General features: G+C 41.3%; 1 protein-coding gene across 6 annotated transcripts in view; it reads left to right on the top strand.

Moving 5' to 3' along the window:
* The window catches only part of PIK3CB (phosphatidylinositol-4,5-bisphosphate 3-kinase catalytic subunit beta), a 108,607-nt gene that overhangs the window by 18,219 nt on the left and 67,266 nt on the right, over positions 1-23,122 (top strand). For 3 of the 6 annotated variants that reach the window (XM_089509262.1, XM_089509264.1, XM_089509263.1), the window contains exon 2: positions 10,836-10,960. The gene's annotated coding sequence lies outside the window, so the exon portion shown is untranslated. Of the gene's footprint in view, positions 1-5,753; positions 5,913-6,637; positions 6,798-9,568; positions 9,651-10,835; positions 10,961-23,122 lie in introns of those variants that run through there. The other 3 variants (XM_089509265.1, XM_089509259.1, XM_089509260.1) reach the window with 3 other exon arrangements.

The raw sequence follows: 23,122 nt of genomic DNA on the forward strand, positions 1-23,122 counted from the left end.
TTTTTCTAGTGAATTATGCCTTCTCATGATATGTCCAAAGCCTGACAGTCTTCATTTTAGTCGTATTGGCTTTTAGGAAGAGTTCCCACTTGATTTGCTCTTTGACCTATGTATTTGTCTTTTTGACAGTCCATGGTATTTGCAGATTGCAAATGAGTTGATGTTCATTCTATCCACTTTTTTCGCTATCCACCTTTCACAACCATACATAGAAAATGGAAATATGATTACATGGATAATCTTGTCTTTGACATTCAATAATATCTTTAATTTGAGAATCTTGTCTAGTTCCTTCATAGCTGCCCTTCCAAGTCCTAGCCTTCTTCTGCTTTCTTGACTGCTTGAACAGAAAAGGACAATACAGTCGTCCCTTCCCTTATGTGGGGGATCTGTTCCAGACCCCCCGCCCTGCGTAAGGGAAAAAAAGCGGATACTCAAGCCCCATTCAAATGAATGGGGTTCGTGCCTGTGGCGGCGCAGCAACAGTGTGCGGGGCGCACACCATGGGAGTGTGCACCATTGTTTTCTTCTGGTGCGTGTCTCCCTTCTTTCTGGTGCGGCTTCCAGCATATGCTGGAAGCTGCATAAAACGCACCTGCGTTTAATGCAGGCACCCTTTACAATACTAAACGTCAATCTACCAGTGTAGATTGCTTGGTTCTTTTAGGGCAAAGCAGGAGTAACTAATGGGGTGGGCAGAGTAGAATGGTGGATGCTTCATCACCTACAAATCCCAGCTCGTTTATACCAGCCAGGATGACTTGCTGGGCTCGTTGCATGTTAGATCTTGGGGACAAAAAAGAGAGTTGAATTTTATGGTTGGCAGCAGAATTTTGAAGAATGACCTATGTTGTCCAAAGGGGCAGGAACTGGGGCCACCTTAAGGACACGAAGAGGCTTTGGATCCAGCAGATCCAAGTCTCCCACTGTCCCCAGAACAACCAGCTTGGAGGGATACTGCCAACAATTGCCATACAACTGGGGAAGGAAGTTCCATCCTCCTTGGCCACCAATGGAGCTGCTCCCTGCTAACAGAGAGGCACTACCTCCTCATCCTTCTCCTTTCAGAAAGAGCGGATGGGAGGTTCGGGTTGATTTCTAGCTGGTCAAAACAAAAGAAGTTTCAAAAATATACCCCAAACTGTGTCCCATTCACAACAAAATTGTGCAGAACTTTGCAGGTGAGGTCTAAAATAGGGTTTTCTTGAAATCAGGTTGGACTTGTTTTTATTGCATAGGCTCAGTCCAAGAAACATTAAGTAAAGGGATCTATCCACTTTGACAAACTCTCCTTTTCATGGCTGAGAATTCATGGCCTTTTTCATTCATTAATTCATTAATTTATTTTTATACCCCAGAGCGGCTTACAAATTGTTAATTACACAGTTCCTTGCCCGCAGGCTTACAATCTAAAAAAAGACATGAAACAAACAGAGAAGGGAATGGCAGTGGGGAAGGGGATAAAGTTCAGTGGCTCTTCTTTCCCTCTGAGGCCAGGGCCATGGCAGATGAAAATGGAGGGCGGGAGTAGGGTTACCATAAGTCAGGACCTCCAAACCAGGACAAATGTAGGACAACATTTTCAAATGTAGAAAACATTTTTTAAAAATGGAGGGCATGCAAAAAAAATTGATGCTTTTTAAAAAATGTTAATATAAATGCATGTTTCTTAGGCATGATCAAAATGGAGGACATTTTGGCATTATTCCTAGACAGATGGCAGAAATGTACTTCCCTTTCTGGCCAACCCCCCCTCCCCCATTCCAAAACACACAACAGCACATTTGGGCATTTGCAAACTGACTCACACAGCTAGGTCTTTGTGTGCTAATAATAATAATATTGATAATCATGGAAGGTCCCTTTGCCAACTGACTCACACTGGGGGAAGCCGAAAATGTTCCCCCCGGCCCAGAGGCCTACCTTTGGTCCTCTCCTCTGCTGCCTCGGTCTGCCGCTGTTGCTGCTTCTGCTGCTGCGGTGGCCGCTGCCCTCCCCTGCCCGCCGCCTCAGTCTCTCGCTGGCCCACGTGGCCGCAGGAAGTAAACAGAGGAGAGCTCCTCCTCTTTAAGCTGGGTGGCCAATGGGGTCAGAGAGCTGGAACAGCCCCGCCCCCTGCCAGCAGTCACAGACTCCTGAAGCAGGGGGCGGGCTGTTCTGCTATTGGCCAGCCTGCCAGCCAATAGGAGGAACTCCAGCCTCCCACAGAGCCCTATGTGCGCCCGCGCAGAACTGTGAGTGTGGGCACATGGAGCACAGGGCCCGGTTTGCGGAGCTGAACCGCAGTGGCGGCTAAGGCCACGTCGGTGCTGGCGGCGGCGGCCAGAGGAGTGGCCACAGCAGGCCACACTGCAACAGCTGCATTGGTGGCGGTGGCAGCAGCAGCCGCAAGAGTGGCCAAAGGCACCACCGCAGCGGCGCACTAACAAAGCCCGGGGGTGGGGGCAAACCCGGGACAAATGCCAAACTGGGGCAGGACCGTGCAGAACTGTCCAAAACCAGGAAATTCCCGCCCCCAGCGGGTTATGGCAACCCTAAGCGGGAGGGCCTTTCTTCTATCTCTGGGCTAAGCCTGCTGAAGCTGTGCCTTTTCTCCCTCAGGCCAGGATGAGGACAATTGAAGTGGAGAGAAGGCCCTTCTTCTGTTTCTGGGCTAGGCATGATGGAGCATTGCCTGCCCATTCTCTCCCTCTGAGGCCAGGACAATGGCAGCTGGAATGAAGGGAGGTTTTATTTTAATTTTTTTCAATGTGTATTTTAAAGTGGCTCTATCTACTGATAATCTAAATGGCAGTTCTTCGTTTTTGAACTTTAAGAAGATTGTTTATGATAATAGCAATAGCAAGTATATTTCTGTACTGCTTATACCTAGCCTAAGGGGCAGGATTTGGGGCCACCTTAAGGACATGAAGGGCTTTGGATCCAGTAGATCCAAGTCTTCCACTTAAGCTCTCCATAAGTGGTTTACAATATGTAAGCTAATTGCCCCCAACAAGCTGGGTACTCATTTTAGCAACCTCGGAAGGATGCAAGCGTGAGTCAAGCCTGAGCCCTTGGCTGGTATTGAACTTACAAACTTGTGGGTTATGAGTGAGTGGCTGCAGTACAGGCATTTCACCACTGTGCCACCAGGGCTCTGAAGACAACTGTATGTTGTCTTTTGTTTTTGATAGAAAGGTGCAGATAAATGGTTGAAATAAATACAGTATATATAGGTCTAAAATATGTTTCTTGCAAAAATGTTGTTTTATCTAGGGCAACCTCAGTTTCCTCAGCAAATCCAAATAATTCATTAGTGTTCACTTCCAACATATCCCTATGGTCAATCCTTAGCATAAAGAGCAAAGAAGAGATAGGAAGGGGTCTAAGTAATGACATCTTGGGAGAGTAGAGAACATAAGGAAAGCCCTTCTACATCATATCAGTGCCCTGAACATACTGCCTCAGGAGCCTAAGATACAGCAAATTTCCCTTTGTAGGTGGTATGTTCTTGTGTGCCTCTTTGTAGCAGTGGTGGAAGGGTCCATCAGTGTTGCTTCTCCTTCTGAGTCATAGTGAAGGAAGCAAACAGTATTGTGGGTGGAATGGAGACTGCTTGGGATCATGTCTGGAGACTGCTTGGGATCATGTCTGGAAATGAAAGAGGGAAATGAAAGAAATAAAAGAGGGAAAATGTCTCCTCTCTCTACACCTACACCTCCTGCCCACCAGTGTAAACTTGTGGGGGTATATATATGATGGCAATTCATCAACATTAGACCCTGCATTCTTTGTGCCCTTTTGATTGTTCTTCCCACCTGAATACAAGATAAAACTATGACTCAGTATGAAAGAATAGATACCAATATGGGAATAATGGCAGCTTGTTCAGTTGTCTAGGATATCACTTCTATTCAGCCCAGAAAAGTGAGTAAAGAAAGTAACTGGTTGTATTTGATGTTTTGTTTGTTGGATTTAAAGTATTGTAAAATTAGTTTATATGTTTGAAGCCTCACCCATATCCCTTAGCACTGAAGCTGTACCTTTCTATTTTGGGTTTTGTGCACAAAGATAGGTTTGAAAAAAATTAATCCCACTGTTTCCAAGAAGGCCAAAATCATGACAGATATTTTATATTTAAAAAAAAACCTCACACAGTATAAATAGCACACATAATAACATTCAGTTCAGCTCACTGTATTTAGTCAAGATCAGAGGTTATCACAAAATGCCACACACAGACTTTTTCCGTTCAGTTGCTTGATTATATTGTACATTTCAGTTGCATTTCACAATAATGTTTCAGCACCAAGTGAAATCGAGTGCATTTCCTTGATATTCCTTATTCAATTTTCTGGTAAGGCACAGTATGTTAATCACTGTTGGTTGCTTTGTGTTCTTGTTACTTTTAAAATTCTCTGGAAAGTTCTCCCTTTCCTTGTACATTTGTGTTCCTTCCAAATAAAAAATATTATATGTAAAACATTCAGTTAAAATGCACTATTTAGACTATGATAATTCAAACTAGTGTGTGCATGTGTGTATATATATATATTGGTGCTGAATGCTCTTGGGGGGGGAGGTAAAAATAAAATGCAGATATCCAATTCAATTGGCTGAGAACATAATTCAAGGTAGGAATAGTTAATGTAAGCCCTCCATTTTAGTTCTCTCACCATAACCCTCCAAATCACCTTGTTCTGCAAACAGGGCAAGATGAGGCCCAGTATGCATACAGTATGCATGTATAGGTATGCAATAAAGGACAATATAAAGGAGTGTTCTGAAGAGAATGAAGGTTTTGTTTTGTTTTCTTTTGGGCTATGTAGACTAATTGTTGCATTCCCACACTAGCACACATACCTCTAATTCAAGGATAGGCCTATATGGCCTTCCAGGCTATTTCTGTAGCCTTCCCCCCAGTCCTTCTAGACTTCCCAGATGACCTTTTTCTGGTGAAAAAAGGATGTACAGTATTTTCCTTCCTAGAATCCTCAAGGTATGGCACTTCACCTTTGAAATAGTCTGACAGGCCCCCTGTATTGTTTAATGTAAAGAAGCACTTTTTAGAACCTAAACCTGGAAGTTTAGCCATTTCTGGGTTTGCTCCAGTCCCTTCCTCTCTCTCTCTCCCCCCTTAAGCAACTTGCAGAGCCCCTAGAGAATCTTGGGGCAGAATACTGATCTTGTGCAGTTGCTCACACCTGCCCTAAGTGAACTCAAGACATCTATATGCTAGGGCCCTTTCACACTGTACAATTATAGCACTATGATTCCACTTTTAATTGCCATGGCTGCCTCCTATGGAAGCCTGCAGTTTGTAGTTTGGCAAGGATGAGAGTTCTCTGGTTGAAAATTCCAAAGACCTCTTCCTAAACTGCAAATCCCAGAATCCCATGGGATGTTATCATGTAAGTTAAAGTGCAGTCACAGCGCTATAGTTGCATAGTGTGAAAGGAATCTGGGGAGGCAAAATAATGAGTTTTATCAGACTAGAAATTTAGAAAAGGAGAGGAATTACAGTTTCTCTAAACCATATATCTTAGGACTCCCATAATATTTATTCAGTCAACATTTTGAGTTATACCTTGGTAAGGGACATTTTAATTTTAGACCATGCTGTGCAATCTCACAGTAGTATGATATGTGTGAATTATGGCCTTCTAAGTCTGTTTCTTATTTAGATGAAACTAAAGTAGTGCAGGAGAAAAATAGGGAACTAGAGAAATTATGTTGCCCACAAATGATTTCAAAACTTTAACAGAAATGTAGCAGCAGGGAGTTATAAGACTGTGTGAAAGATCTTGCAGATAACAGAAAGTTAGATGTTCATTCTGAAAACATTGTTGGAATTAATATATTTGTCAGAACTACAGATGAAGACAGTACATTAACTTCAGCTGTGAGATTGGAGGAGCTTCATATCATTATTGGTTAGCTTATAGTATTACATTGTCTTTTTTATTTGTAGTGACACTTTGTTTTTTTGGTTGAGTATTGCATGTGTTTTGTTCTGTATCTCTATCATCCCTAAACATCATGGTCAGTGCTGTTGGGAACCATGGGAGTTGCAGTCCAAAGCATTTGGAAGTAATCTCCCTTGCCTGTTGGAGTGCAGAGTCCACAAAGGAATATTAAAAACTTGTTAGTGGAGCTATAATGGAGTGAAAGGTGCATCTCTCCATTGGTTAATGTAAATTTTTCTAAAATAGTAAGAATGTATTCTGCTTCTGCACAGAAACCTAGGTATTTCTTCTGTCACTTTTTAAAAATAAAAAATAGAGCATTCTTTAAAACATTCTAAACACACAAGAAATAATTTCTAAATGCTCTCATTTTAACCGTTATGTCATTTCTAGTATTCTTGAAAAACACTTACTGGTACTATTACTTAATAGTATGTAACCTACCCCTTCATATTCTAATGAAGTGAGCTTACTGACTGGTAAGGAAGTACATTTCCTGGAAGATGGTTTTTTAAAAAAAACACTGTTGCAGCTAAATAGCTTCAGACCCTTATCTTCATGAGTCTTTGAGTTCTTATGTTAGCCGCAAGGAAATTGGTGGGGCTTACACTGAGAGTTAGAATTGCAGCTCTTGGTGCTTAGCTCTTTATCCCCTGCTGGCCCTTCTAGATTTATTTTCATTTTAACTTCAGGATGGTTTCATAAGGCAGAAAAGAGACTGCAGTGCTTGCTTCTTTTTGGCAAGGATGCTGACTGGGAATTCATCTGCTCTACTGGATTGCAGCAGAACCTATTTGCAAAAGCTACAGGATGCTAGTCTGAAAGAGGTTTTATGGACTGGTTGCTTCAAAGGTAATACAATACAGAATAATACTGATTTTTGCTAGATATCAGCAATATTTGCTTTTTATCTTGATTGACAAGCAAGAAATTAACTGTAAGAAGTTATGTGTGCACGTGTTGTTCTCTTTTGTGTTTTCTTTATTTTGGAAAATCATCTGTTAAGTAATGATTATACAGTAGATGTGTGTTTACTCCTTCATACTAGGGCAATACTAAGCTTAGTATTATCATGTTTTGAGTGATTTACAGAGATAGAAACATATAAGTGTGAGCAAGCTGTGTGTGTGTGTGTGTGTGTGTGTGTGTATGCATCCACATATGTTAGAGGCAGCGGGGCTGGTATGGTATTCCATACCATTTTTTGTAGTTTGTAATTAATGGTGAACTGGATTGCCTGTTCGCTTGTTTCTGCAGCATAAATCCATGGATTTTCATATTGCATGTGTATAAAAGTGCAGCCAGCATGTGTGATCTGCACAGGGCTGTAGATCAGTGCAAAACTGATCAAGGAAATACATGTTGTAGATGTGCTGGCATTATGCAGATGGGTATGACCACCATACTGCCAGTGTCTGTCTACATTATACAGTCCTCCCTTCCCTTACGCAGGGGATCCGTTCCAGACCCCCCCCCCCCGTAAGGAGAAAATTGCATATGCTCGCACCCCATTGAAAATAATGGGCCGTATGCATGCAGCACCGTGTGATGGGCGCACCATAGGTGCACGCGACATTCATTACATTGAGCCGCGGCTTCAGCGTATGCCGAAAGCCACAGAAGGGAAGCCCATGTATGGCGTGGGCTCACTGTATTAGGAGTGCTTTGATTAATGATGTGTAATCATCAGAGAAGTTATCCTCTGGTTAGATGGGTTATGTAGCTTTCTGCATACAGGTTTGTTTTGTTTTCAAGTAGGTTCCTTTACCACTGTGCAGACAATCAACATCGCATGCAAATGCAGGCTTGGACACTATTATTCAAGGCTTAGTAACAGGAGTCTCAGGAGAAAAAAAAATTAAGGATGCAATCTTATACTGTATTCAGTTCCCTTTCTCCCATGGAGTAAGGTAACATAGGAGCTGCAGTGGCAGCTGGTGACTCCCATGTCAGTGTGTTCGTGAATACCGTGTGGATTTTAAGCCACACTTTACAGGAGTTATCCATAATGCTGAATCTATTTTATGGATAGGGATTACCACCTGGATAGCATGTTTAAAGTTTAGCAAAGCCCTTAATGAATTAACTAAAACACCGCTGGTAATTCTCACTGAACTCATTAAAGGATTGCACTGCAGATTTTATATTTCCTGAGACACTATTTCAAATTTTCATTCAATGCATATTTGACAAAACCTGTTGTCACTGTCAAAACATCCTGGTGGCATCATTGAGTAAGCAGGCCCAGAGTAAATCATCCTGTTGGCATCATTATATAAGCAGGCCCAGAGTAAATAGAATGAAGCAGGACTAGCAGTCAGACAATGGTTCTTGTGAATTTGGTTGCTGATCCCATAATCTTCAGGCTATTCTTTTTGCCATTCTGTGTAAAAATAGTATATAAATGGCTTTCCTTATTACATATCCTGCACAAAAAGATTCCCCGATTTACTAAGCAGCACCATATGCAGTCCACAGCATCAGGTAGAGAGTGGTGTTTTGCAGTGCCTCCAGGTTCTTCCCAAAAGCCTGTGTGATGTTTTCAGTCTTTGGGAATGATCAGGAAAGCCAGCCAGACACAGCTGGGTGGCTGAGCTGGACATAGTGAACTGAGCAGAAACTTCATTCTAGTATTCTCTCTGGCCAAATAATGAAAACAGCTCCCTGCTAGCAATCAGATGGCTCTTGGAGATTATTCCACTTACTCTCCCCCATTTTCTCGAGTAATTAATGTATGGGCTATTGTTGGGTTCAGAAATTATGTATCTTACTGACACCATTTTTCATAATAACTTTAAGCAGCTTTGGCGTGGGAGCTGGATTCACATTTTTTGGAATCCCTTTAAGGGACAATGGGGGTGTAGGCAACTAAAGTTGCATCTAGCTTTGGGGGCTCACTCCCAGGTGACAAGGTAGCAACACAGTGGCTTTTGCTCAATTGGAATCCCATGTTTGTTATTCCTGAAGTACCCAGCAGACAGTCTGTGGAAGCAGTCTGTGGCCAGCAGGGCCATGCTGGGCTGAGTATCCTCAGCTGTTACCAATAAAGTTGTGGCCTCTTTTCTTTTCAGAAATGTTACGTGTATTATCTGCTGCAAAGCAGAGCCCCACTCTCATGTAGGGTCCACAGTTCTAGTTTGTTCTGTAGACAGATCCCCAATATCTTGCATTTTTCTTCTTCTGTGTATTGACTTAAATCAATAAGCCATCTGTCATTTGTGTACACAAATTATGTGAAGCTGTATTAGGCTGGCAGTTGGCCATTAACCTAAGGCAAAAGTAGAATTTCTTCTTGGCATTGTAACTGCCTTCCCAGATCCAGGCATGCACTTTCAAGCAATCAAGTGTTGGTAGGGGGTGGGGCAGAAAACTGCTGCATCTCTTGCCCAGTTACACCATTGATTGCCTTGTCAAGCCCCCAAGTGCATATTTGTGAGGGGCAAAAATAGAACCTCCCATGGCCAGAGCAGGTTGATAAAAGGGAACAGTGAAGTGAGGTGCAGGGAAGCAGCTAGCTGCAAATTTGTTGTCTGAAGAATCCTAAAGTTTGGTCCTTTGTTCTTACTTTAGCCTCATGCTGATGTGCAAATGGGTTAAACTATATTTGTCTTTTCATCTTTCAGAAAAAATAACATTATATGAGGTCTGTAGACAGTTGCATTCCTAAACACACTTCATTTGAAAGCTGTGAGATTTCTTTAAAAGGTAACTTTAGATGGCATCTGTGAATATTTCAATTACATCTTGAAGCATGTTTAAGTAAGTAGGTACATTCATTTGAAAGAAACGGGAATTGAAAAATTAGATTTTCCTTGAAATCAAGTAACAGGGATTTTTGTTTCCTGTGATCTATTTTTCAACATTTAAACTGCTTTTGCTTTTACTTTTAAATGGATGAAGATAATATAGTTTAGTGACAGATCATGCAAATACTTGCCATGTGTCTAACTGTGGGGTGTGAGTAGTTAAAAGAGCTCTAAGTCCCTCTACATGTACAGCTTTAGTGAACCATTCACATGTATGCAACATTACTTTAGCAGTGTTGAAATAGCATTTTACAGCTATAACTACATTATATTTTAAAGTTAATTTCACAGTGAGAGTCCTGCCAGTTATAAAAGAAAAACCAAACACAAATCAGTTGCCAACCTTCTTCCCCATTAAAGTATGTTGTTGTTGTTGTTAATTGCCAACAAGTCAATTTAGACTTGTGGTGACCCTACGAATGAGAGATGTCCAATTCAATGAGAGGCCTGTTATCAACAGCCAAGCTCTTGCAACTATACAGTAAAGCATACCTTGTGTTTTTAACAAAGGCAGTGTCTTCAAAATATTTCACCAACCTTAGATGGCAGGTGGGGTAAAAATGTTAATACATTTTTTAAATGTCTAGACATGGAGAGGGAAATGGGATGAACTATAGAGGGAGGTTTGCAGTATGGTCTGTGGGAAAGTCATGCCTCCCATCAATGATGTTCCTGAACCCTGATCTGGTTTTTAGATTAATAGAAATGACCCATAAGAGGCAAGCCAATTGTGAATAAACCAGGAGAGGATGACTGTGCAGAATCCAGTAGATTTACTTGATAGTGGTTGATGCTTCTCAAAACAAAACAAATCCCACAAAACCCCCCAAAAATTTAATCAGATGTTAAAAATATTGTCACACATTTTGTAATATTGTGGGTGTCAAATAACATTTTCAAAGAGGCTTCACGCTTTATCATGAAAGAGGGAATATCTCTTCCAAGATAACACTTGTTTCCTCTAAACCAGTCCTCCTCAACCTGTTGCTCACCAGAATTGGGAATTCACAGAATGGTCCCATATTTAGCAAAATCTTATTACTGTATATTAAAGGCACAACTTTCCTTTTTTCTTTTCTTTTAGGGCAGGTGTATCATCTGGTAAAGCCTCCCAAGAATAAAAAGAAACCAGGAGAAACCATGGCCTGCACAAAAAAGCTAATGCAGCCAAAAGGACAATAAAACAACACTTTGCAGAAAGACAAAAATGTAAGCTCTCTTTCTTTTTAAAGGATGTAGTTCCATATGACTGGTTTTATAGTACATTTACTGCACGGAAGAAAAACAGACAGGTGTTAGTACTTTATTCATAATATTTTAATGTTCTCTGCCAATAAGAGTAATGCCTCTAGTTGTATACATTGTGACTGTTTTGAGAACATTTAAAAAATAAACAGAGTGATTGTCACTGGAGATTTGCACATGGGCAAAAGTGACAGGAGCGTAGCAGGATGATCCCGTCACTATCACGCAATAGCGTAAAGATTATCAGGCATCATGGTTATCACGTCATTATCTCGTAAATAAAGGGGAATTCTAGTGACACTTTTTATTCATGGGAAAGTCCTGTGAATAAAAAGTGATGGGAGAATGCCTCTTTATTCATGGGATAATGATGTAATTATCATAACGTTGTGCTGTGTTGTCTGATAATCTTTGTGTAATTGCATGATAGTGACAGGAGCATCCCGTTATGCTCCCATCCCTTTTGCCCATGTGAAAATCTCCACAGACTGAATTGATCTTGCTTGCACCCTTTTGCATGATGTAATGGAAGTGATAGTGATGGTTCTAGCACATTTATTTAGTGCATGTGGCATCTTCTATATGATCAGGAAACCTAATTATTTGGTAGGGTTTGATATATAGAGTCTCACTCTCACCTTCATCTCAAACCATGGGAGGCAGGGCATGGTCAGCCAATGTGTGAACTTGCTCTTCTTATACACTTTTGCTGGATTTCAGTGGAGCATACAAGAATGCCAGTCCTTTGTTGCGTCGTCTTCTTGTTGATGTGTGCCTTTGAGTAATTTCCAATTTCCAATGACCCTAAGGTGAATATTTCGTGGGGTTTTCTTGGCAAGATTTGTTCAAAGGGAGTTTGCAATTGCTTTCTTCTGAGCCTGATGGAGTGTGACTTGCCCAAGGTCACCCAGTGGGTTTCCATGGCTGAGCAGAAATTTGAACCCTGGTCTCCAAGTCTCCTAGTCCGACACTCAGACTACTATATCAGACATGAAACATTGGATATTAGGTGTATTTTTGGTTATCTTTTGTGTCCAGATTATCGTTCTAAAGATATCAGTATGGCTTGTTAATTTCACAGCAATAAACGACTGATTTGTTCAAGACACAGGTGCTGTGCAGACAACATAGTAATAAAAATCAGCATCTGCAACAGAGGTCTAAATCCAGTCCCATGCTAGTAGAGTGAAAATCACTGTTAGCATAGCTGTGCTACATTACATCATTATATAAACAGTAGTGCAACTCCATAACCTAGAATTCTGCATTTTTAACTGGTCTGTATTCAAGAACCCTATATACTGACAACTGTGGTGCTGTTGCTATGATCATAACTACCTCCAAACCTACTTAGGTCCATTATCAACAATTGGGGTTGCAGCTTTGCTTGCTTGTGGAAGGGGGATGAAACTGTCATTCACCTGTGCCCTGTTCACCAACAGAACAGATTGCCTTCTCTCAGTGTGGTTGATGCCCAGTAAAGTAGGTTTGGGAAAGGCTGGGTAAGGTGACACAACAACATAACTAAGTAGCCTGTGTAGAAAGCCATCCTGTGGTTGAATTAACATGTTTAAGGATTGCTGTTTTGCTAAGTAAATAATGAACCAATGTAGTGTACTGTTTTGAATTTTGTGTTAAACTGTGTTGAACTCTGATTCACCATGGTTAAAATCACTGGTCAACCTTGGAAGCCCCACTACATGATTTTGGGCAAGTCCCACCCTCTCAGTGTCAGAGGAAGGCAATGGTAAACCACCTCTGAAAAGCCCTATGATCATGATTGGGTTACCACATGTAAATAATGTTTATGCAGACTCCCTGGGTCTCCAGACTCTTTGCTTTCTGTGCAAGAAGTAGGTTTTGCTGGTGTCTTTGCCATTTTCTTTTTCTTGAGAAAGGGCTCAAATTGACAAATTCAGTCTGTTGTACATTTGTGGTCTTAACATGGATTTAGGCAATAAATTATTGTTAATGCTAACTATAGTTAAGTACTTTCCTGTAACATATTATAACGATTTAACCACAAACGGTATATGAGGGCCAAACCAGATATTATGGGGCAAAGGTGTCCCAGCACTTCAGGGGAAAAAAGTACCTGCAACATTGTAGAGTTGACTGAAGAGTTGCTTTATTTCTCCACTGCCATCTTTTTTCCTCATACCTTATTCAAGCTTTTTTGTGGCTCCTCTTTAAAAACAAATATTGCAGTATGCATCCGTTATATTATATCTAGTGTTAGGTGCAGAGCTGTATCAATGTATGGGTATTAGATCCTCTGTGTGTGTATTGTGTGCCTTCAAGTTGTTTCCAACTTATGGCAACACTAATGTGAACCTATCATGGTCTTTTCTTGGCCAGTTTTGATCAGAGGAGGTTTTGCCATTGCCTTTTCCTGACTGATGCAGTGACTAGGGATGGCATCTCTCCTCTAAATGCCTGCTTGGAGTCGGTAATGGGCTGGATGAGGGGAAACAGACTCAGTCTGAATCCAGAGAAAACGGAAGTACTTGTGTTAGGTTCTCCTGGCCCGGGAAAGGAAATTTGTCCACCTGTCTTGAATGGGGTCATGCTCCCCCGAAGGACTCAGTTCACAGTCTGGGGGTGATTTTGGACTCATCGCTCCACCTGACTTCTCAGGTGGATGCAACGGTCAGAATCGCCTGTTATCAGCTTCGGCTGATACGCCAGCTGCGACCCTACCTAGGCCAGAGGGACCTTGAAACGATGGTACATGCTCTGGTAACCTCTCGATTGGATTTCTGTAATGCTCTCTACATGGGGCAACCCTTGTACCAAACCTGGAAGCTTAAATTAGTACAGAATATGGCAGCAAGGCTGGTCACTGGATGTTCCAGGGCTAACCATATAACACCTATTCTGCAAGATCTACACTGGCTACTCATTCGCTTCTGGGCGCAATACAAGGTGTTGGTTATTACCTATAAAGCCCTAAATGGCTTGGGCCCAGGGTACTTGGAGGACCGCCTCTCCCCGTACAATCCGCCCCGCACTCTCAGGTCGGTCAGGAAGCATTTGTTGAGGGTCTCGAAGACGAGATATACACCGACCTCACAAAGGGCATTCTCCATCTCAGCCTTGCAGATTTGGAACACCCTCCCCGACGAGCTCCATTCCATCACCTCCCTAGACCTTTTTAGAAAAAAACTCAAGACTTTTCTTTTTCAACAAGCTTTCCCCCATGTATCCTGATATTGTTTCCCCTCGATATGCACATTGTTTTATCCACCTAGTTTGTATTGGGTTTTAATAGTTGTATGGTTTTAATAGTTTTTAATTGTAATTTTAGTAGTTTTATGATCTGATTATGATTGTAATATGTTATGTTTTATTTTGCATTGATTTGTTTTGTTCTGTTGTACACTGCTTTGATCTATTTTGGAAAAGCGGTCTATAAATAAACTGTATTATTATTATTATGTGACTTACCCAGGGTCAGCCAGTGGTTGGGAATCAAGGCCTGGTCTCCAGAGTCATAGTCCAACACTCAAACCACTATGCCATGCTGACTCTAGGTTACTTATATTCAGACAATATACTTTAGCAGCTGCTTGCTGCTGGCCTTCTCACTTTGGATAAATTCTTGCCTTCAGGCCTAATAAAACGGCTACTCCATTTGGAACTCCAAAGACTCTTTGAGTAATATATAAACAGGAAATGTCCTGGAACAGACATGAGTGCCACCTCTCCCTTAATCTCATTACTCATTAACCAGGCCTGATGATTCTTTGAGGAAAATGTTTCATATATGCCGTCTGTATACACTGATTCTTCTAGCTCAGTTGGAAAGGGAAAAATGTATTTATTATTTGCATGACTCTTTTCAGTATAAATAACTCCAAAAGTATATAAAATAGGTATAGAGGTAAATGTAGGTATATGCAATGCACTCAGTTGCATCTCACTGCTGTTGCTTCTCATTATTTGGGAATTAAAAGAATACTGTATTCTTATTTTAATCAACTTATATTCATTATGTTAGTTATACATTTTGCATAGAGCTGGAAAAAGCTTCTAAAATCCTGTTGGTTGGAGGAGACTAACAATCATAATCTGAAAAAGCAGCTTTTCCAAGATATGCTGCTAAGTCACTATTCTTCCTCAGACTGTTTGTTAAAGTATATTTTAAAAGGATTGTTATGATGTTCTTCTAATGTCATTGTGTTTTTCTGCAGCTAAATATAAGTTGTGCTTTGTTTTCTTTTTGTTGATTTTCTTCATTTTTATGTGCTTTTTAAAAAGTATTTTGTTTTTGGCAAATAGTGTGAGTGGAATTACAGTCGTCGTTCCACATTCGCGGCTTTGACACTAGCAAATTTGATTATTCATGAGTGTCATGCCACGTGTACATGCACTTCTGCTCCTCCTCCCTCCCATTCTTTTCCCCTTAGGGCAGAGGAAGAGAGCAGCTGGGAAGGGTGTGTGCATGCTGCTCTCCCCTCCTCCATGCCTCAGAGACCTCAGGGAAGCTCTCTGAGGCATTAGAGGAGGGGCAAGAGTAGCATGCATGAGTCCCCCACCTTCCTTCTGATGCTTCAGATACTCAGATGCTGTCTGAGGCATTGGAAGGGAGGCAGGGAAATCATGCACATGCTTCTCTCCCCCCTCCTCCGATGTCTCAGAGACTTTGCCTGAGCTGTCTGAGGCATCAGAGAAGGGGCAAGAGCAGCACATGCACAAGTCCCGCTGCTCTTGCCCCTCCTCAGGCAAGCTCTCTGAGGCATCAGAAGGAAGCCTGCGGACTCACATGCGTTCTTCCCCTGAACCTCTGCCGCCCTGGAAGGGCTTGAGAAATGCTTCTCCCAAGGCTTTCCAGGGTGATGGGGACTGGAGAAAGGAAGCATTTTTTCCCCCTGCGTCCCTGCTGCCCTGGAAAGATGCTTTCCAAGGTGATAGGGGTGGAAGAAAGGAGATCTCCTGTTCCTTTGCCCCTCCCCCCCAGAAAGCCATTCCAAGGTGGGAGGTGAAGAGGAAAGGAACACTCATGTTCCTCCGCCCTTTCCATCCTGGAAATGGCTGTCATGGTGGGGGGAGGGTTATTAATGGGTTTTTTTACATTCATGGAGGTCTTGATCCCCTAAACCCCGTTAATGTGGAGGAACAACTGTATATATTATGCCTCTTAATTATGGGGGACCCCATGGAGGTGGTCATAGATCTGCATAGCTTTCAAACCTGGATAATATAGAATGAATGAGCAAAGTCAAATGTAGCTCACCTATTTTTACAGGATGGCTTTTTTAAAATATCGTTTTCTCTTTGCTTCATGGAATTTTGATTAGGGTTGGCCATTTGTCTCATCATAAAAAGATTTGGTCAAGTATTTTAAGAACACTAATTTTAAAACAAATACCCTTTGTTTTTCTAAAAGAGAATTTAGTTCCTAGTTTGTCACTAGGTAGAGGCCATTGCCCATTCTGACTATTTGATTATTATTATTGTTATTATTATTATAGTTTATTTCCATAGCTCTGTAAATTTACACAGCGCTGTACATAGAGATAACCAATCAATAAAAATATAAAACCTGCCAATGGCGTAGAATCTACAAAATATATATAAATAGTAGGTAGTAATATAAAATAAAATTAGTTAAAAAACAGGCAACAATTAAAAACATCAACATCCACTATCTAATCAAATATCAGATAAATATTCACACAGTGCCTGGGAACGCTTCCCTGAACAGGGTAGTCTTCAACTCAGATTTAAAAGTGGTCAAAGAAGTGATGACCTGTGTTCATGGGGGAAGAAGGTTCCAGGAGTGAGGGGCAGCAAGTGAAAAGGGATGAATCCAGGGTGGGGCAGTGGAGATCCTAGGTTGGGACAGCAGACCTTGACTACTAGATTGCAGAGTATGAGTGGGAATGCAAGGAGAAAGAAGTTCAGATAAATAAAGAGTTGTTCTTTGGCAGGGGGTAGTCAGCTTGCCTCAGATGTTGCTGTCAAATAACCACAGTACAACATGTTGGAAGTAAGGCCACAACTTTATTTGCAAACAATTGGTAGGGTTGGCACAAAGCATAAGGTCAAGATCTGTGCAATCAAACCACCCGATGTAGTCTGATTATCCAAACCGGGCACCCACCCGGTGCTTGGGATGACCTAGGGGCTAAGGAACACAACTTGACCGCAAACCTTGTCTTGCGTTCACCAATTCACAAAGCCCCTAGTCACCGGGAGGCGTTCCTGCGTTCTGGCCCCCGCAATGGCCAAACGCCTGCCCTATTCGCCCCCGGGTACCTATTGACTCCCAAACCAGAGCTCCATAGCCCTGGTACCACAACGTGCAGATCCTGGCCTATGCTGCCGCCAAGTTGTGACTAAAAACCACCTAACAACAGCAGTGGGCGGGCGGGAGAAGCACCAAGATTTGCTCCCTTCCACAGCTTGGCTCCGCTCTGCTCGAAGCCAAGCAACCGACTGAGGGAAAGGGCCAGCAACATGGCCTTATATAGGCCTAGGCCTATATAGGCCCTCCCTGTGTGCTGTGCAGGGCCCCGCCTCCAAGGCCCAGCCCACCAATGGGCAGCCTTGGAGGACTGGAAGCCCCACACCAACGAAACCGTCTCCCAGAGCATCGCGGAGCGGAAGGGCCGCCCCTTCCACCCCCGCGCACCAATAGGGAGCCGGGCAAGCCCCAGAGCACTCTGGGGCTTGTAGTCCAGCCGCGTCTAGCGGCAAAACAGTCTGCCCGGCGAGGCGGGCAACAGTTGCTTGCAGTCAGTAGAAAAACCTGGTGGTGCTATTTTTATGCTTTTATTTTTTTATTTGTTTATGGTAATTTTTCTTTTGTTATCCACCTTGTCATACCACCTTGACATCACTGACATATCAGCATGCTTGTGTGCCACCTTGACACTACTTACATACCAGAATCCTTGGAATGTTTGAGTGCAGTCAAGTAATAGGAGGTCAATAGTATTTGTCCAGTTAATTGAATAGTATGACCCTACTTATGTTCCTTATATTTATTAGTAAGCCTTCCTCCAAGAAGCTGAAAATCTTGTGCCTGATTGTCCATGCTCCTGTTATAATCTCACAACAGCACTGTAAAGTAGTTTAGTCTGAACCCGGCTAAGTTCATGGCTGAATTGGTATTTGAACCTGGATCTCTGCAGCCCTAGCCCAACACTCTAACATGAACTTGGATGACTTCAAAGACATAGCTGTGTTTAGTCTGGAGAATCAGAGTGCAAAGGGATCTTGTAGCACTTTTGAGACTAACTGAAAGAAAGAAGGTGGTAGCATGACTTTTTGTAGACTTCATCTACTTCTTCAGATGCATGGGATGGAGTGGAGGCGCCCCTTGTACATGACGAGGGCGTCAAAATGGCGGTGCCCTGTACAGACAGGCACTGCCATTATGACGTGTCAGATGCATAGCACCTACACGTCATGATGCAATTATGACACCGTGAATGCGCCATTGGCACACTGCGATGTAATGACGTCGCAAAAAGAACCTGCTTTTCGTGGATTCTTTTTGGTCCATAGGGAAGTCCCGCGGTCTGGAGGCTGCAGCTTTCCTGCAGACCAAAACTTTTTGGGCAGTCTTTACACCACCTGTATAAAGTTTAGGAAATGCAGAACCAATTGAACCTTTTCCACACCTCTTTCATTGCGGATTGTGTAATAATTGTGATGTGCTGTTATATATTTTAACTATGTCCTACTATGTAATTTTAAATTTGGGTGGGAGGGTTAGGCAGGGTTTTTGTGGGTTTTAATGTTTGATTTTTATGTACTATATAATGTTGTTACCCGCCTCGATCCCCAAAACGGAAAAGGCGGGATATAAATAAATATTTCATTCATTCATTCAGTAAGAATGAAAATAGTTCTTTAAAAAGTACTGAATTGCTATACCGCTATTTCTCTTGTATTTTCTACTCAGTTTGCTCCCAGTGCTATCTACTCAGACTGACAGTGGGTTCTCCAAAGTACTGAGCAGAGATGCAAAGTCTGGTGCTATTAACTGAAGATACCAGATCTTGAAAGGAAACATCAAGTCTGCTCATTTCACTTTCTCCCACATTTGGTTATCCAGTGTTGGTAAATTCTGATCAATGACCACTGGGGGAAAAATTATCATCCGTCCTAAGTAAATATACAATTTGGTATTCTTCAACATTAAAATGTTTTGAATTTTGGTAAATTATGAATAAAATCAAACTAAAACGGAATCCATATTAATCCCTTCAGGAACCTGGAATGTTCTGTATGTAATGCTCTGCTTATAGAGCAATGGACTCCACCCCACCCCATGCAAATAAAGCGCTTCTCCTACATAAAGCAGAATAGGGAAGAAGACAACCTCTCCTTCCTTCTCTACCTGACCTTGTTCTATTCTTTTGCCTTAAACAGATTAGTAGTGAAACCAAGCCTGGCTTGGGCAAAACTGGTCAAATTGTGAATGGTTTTGTTGTTGGCCACTATCAGTGCTTCAGCTTGTTGATCAGAAAAGTGGGCTAAAAACACTTCCATAAATAAATAAAAGTGGTGGAATATGGTGTTTTGCTCCTGTTGTTTGCATGCTCTTTTCCATGTGAACAAAGGATAATACAACTTGTTCTTGCACATTCACGTCACACTAAATTATGGTCTTGTGTGACATGCAAACACAGCCATTGTCTGACTTTCTGATTGAAATCAGGTAGTTGTGTTGTAACAATTGCCAAAGTCACAGAAATAATAATGGTTTTATAATTCAGTGCATGAGGTTTTGAGTTAACATGAGTTTTATGTACTTAAGATTTGGGATAATCACATTTTCATTCAGTCTGCACTTTGAAATTGACTGGGCTGATCTGGAGTTTCTAAACTAATCCACAAATCAGAATGCAGTTACCCTTCAAATTTTACACATTTAATTCTGTGATGATGTGAAATTTGTATTTTTAATGACAGTACATTCAAAACACATTTTTAAAAGCTGTTTAACTAAAGTTTCCATATAGGTTGAAAAAAGGGCAGTGTAATGGGAAAACTGTACAGAATGGATTTTGAATGTCCACAGAAAAACTGAAATAGACTAGAAATTAATGGATTTGGTCTTCCCTACTTAGGAACCAGAGCTTGAAAATGTTGCTTTTGAGGGAGTGGACTACAACTTTTCAATCCCATAGCTAGCACAGCCAGTGACTTTGGATATTGTATTGGCCTAACGAAGGCATTCCAGTAACATGACTTTAGTGGATGCAAGTTATTAAAGATGCTGTCCCAAAAGACAACACAGCATCCTCAGAGCTGTCATTCACACATCGTTTATAGCATCCTTAGAGCGAATAAGAAGTTGTACTTAGTACTGAGTGTGCCATGCGTTACATACTCTTAATAGGATAATTGAGAAGCCAACTGACAACTGCTTGAGCAGGCAGCAGCAAAAGCAGGATCTTCCATACAGCCTTAATTCATTTTGTTTTCAATTATTTACACACTTCTTCAGAGCAGTTTCTTCCAGTTTCAAACTTCTAATGCCTTTCGGTAAACCTAAAACTTCTAATGCCATTGATGGGCCATTGATGGGCCAGATGTAAGTCCCACTGTATTTGGATTTTTCTCCCTTCCATACATATATTTTAACCTTAAAACTGGAAGGGGACAAAGACTATAAAATCCAATTCCCTTTTTCTTCAAATACATGATTATGTTAATCACTGTTTGGTATAATCAGCTTTTCTCTAAGGTTAACCATGAAAAACTTGATTCATAAGTATGAAATCATTACAAAATTGTACTTGCTATGCATTACTACTATTATTTTTTAATCTTAGCTTTTAATCTTAGATATATTCTCATGAGTTAATGACACCAGTGGCTAAGTGGCTAATCCAACTGGGAGCTTCACCCTGCTATTTTGAAATAAGATCACTTCCCTCTTGAACTGTAAACTGTGATTACTAGGAATATTTGGCTGGTTACCTGGAGGAATTCAGAAGTCATTTTTCAATGTAAAATACTGGTGCACCTGCTGTATTTACTCATACACCAGCCCAAATAGAATGGAAAAGAGACTCTCCTATTATGCAGCTCTGCTGTAACACTGGGGTGGCTTCAAGCTGCTCCAGGGACATGTGGCGTGTAAATGCCATGCCCCTGGAGCAGCAGGAAGCTGCCCATGTCTGGTAGGCCAGAGCAGATTCCAGACATCTTGGGGGCATGTGGTGTCTAAATACCATGCCCCCAAGCTGTCCAGAAACCGGCTTTTCAGGTTGGTCTGTTCTGGCCCATAATCAAATAAGACAATATAGCCAAACTGTTTGCAGTTTTAATTTTATTTGGTAGCATGCTTGTCCTATGGGTAAATTTGTGTTCAAGTTTGAAGTAACAATACATCATTGTTTAGCACAGCCTTCCCAAGCTGGTACCCGCTACATGTTTTGGACTACAGCTTCTATATTTTCTTACTATAGGCCATGCTGGGTGGAGTTGATCAGATCAGAAAAGCCAATAATCTGGGAGGCACCTAGTTTATAGGAAGCTATATTGCATATCAGAGAGTCAGCATGGCATAGTGGTTTGAGCATTGGACTACAACTTTGGAGACCAGTTTTAATCCTCACTCAGCTATGTAAACCCACTCTGTGATCTTGAGCAAGTCACAGACACTCAGCTTCAGAGGTTGGGAATGGCAAACCAACTCTGAAGAAATTTGCCAAGAAAACTCCATGATAGGTTCACCTTAGGGTCTCCATAAGTCGGAAACAACTTGAAGGCACTCAACAACAAATAAATTTGGCAGATATGCGAACAAATCTTCTGCTCATACAATCTTCCCTGTCTATTCCTCTAGCAAAGCCATGAAAAATGAGAATAGATTAATTTGTTTCTCTTTTCAGTTAATCACTGTTTATCACATCGTCCACACCAGGATGCATGACAGTTTCCATTATGTTGTATCCCAGAAAACCAATTCTATACTGTGGCTTATGTTATGATGCTGGCATCTTTGGAGAAACCATAGTAAAAACTAACTGCAGCATCCAATTGGATGCCATTTCAAACTGTGATTAGTTGAAAATGATAATTGGGTTACAAAAGCAGATGTTACTGGTCTCTGTGGCTACAGTAAAGGAGGAGAGGCAAGCAGGCCAATGCAAGAAACACTAAACACTGGCATAAAGGACAGAAAGACATCTCTTAGCTTTATTAGTTATTCATAATGAAGGATTACATACAGTGCTTAGTCTAGTTGATTTATTTTAATATGGAGTACAATTTTAATAAGATAAAATAAACAAAGCTCTGGATTACAAATATGTTGATTTATTTGCCTTTGAAATAAGAACATTCTTTCAATTATTAATGTCAGTATATTTGTAACTTCTTCCCCGTTCCCTCCAAATACAGTAATACTACACCTTACACAATGACCAGCTGCAAGTGTAAAAATGCCAGTTAAAAACATGCTCATTAGCTATAAAATACTGGCAAGCAGATGCCCACCCACCCTAGCCGCCTTTGCTGCATGCTGCTTAAAATTCTTCTCATGTAACTATTTGCCATAGATGGTTTCTTGGCACCATTTCAGTTGCTGGATGTGTGACGGTGTTGGGTTAGTCACACACCAATGCTGTCCTGTGTTATACTGCTTGGCCTGTGATTCATTCTCTCAGAAGTCTCATGGCTGTGACAAGTACCATTTTCTGTATAAATATGTGCACTTCTCTAACCTTTATGTTCTTAGCTAATGGTAGGAACTAGAGTGGTGACTGGATGTCATTTCTGAAAGATTCTAAATGGTTTCATTGATTAACAAAATGTTAAATCATCTGCTGTTGTGCGGTTGTGTTTGAATCTTTCCTGCTTGAAATGCTCCACAAATGCTGACTGGTTTATGCACTTGCAAACTGATCTTTATTTGGGGCACATCCTCCTTCTGGTAGCTTTCATGATGCTTATTCTTATTCATGATGATTCCACTGATGAATTTGTTATCTGGGGCTAGTGCAGAGTCAACTCAACATTTATAACATCTGAAAAATGTTTAAACTTTGGAAACCATTCCCAAGCTATAATATTGTGATTTATGAGCAAGAATCAGGTGTCATGAAATGTCATCTGATAAGAATTGAATTTTTATAGGCCTATGTTTAATTCACACAT

Source organism: Sceloporus occidentalis, unplaced genomic scaffold (assembly GCF_023333645.1).
Source record: "Sceloporus occidentalis isolate IW3139 unplaced genomic scaffold, rSceOcc1.0.p SCAF_2, whole genome shotgun sequence".
Lineage (NCBI taxonomy): Eukaryota > Metazoa > Chordata > Lepidosauria > Squamata > Phrynosomatidae > Sceloporus > Sceloporus occidentalis.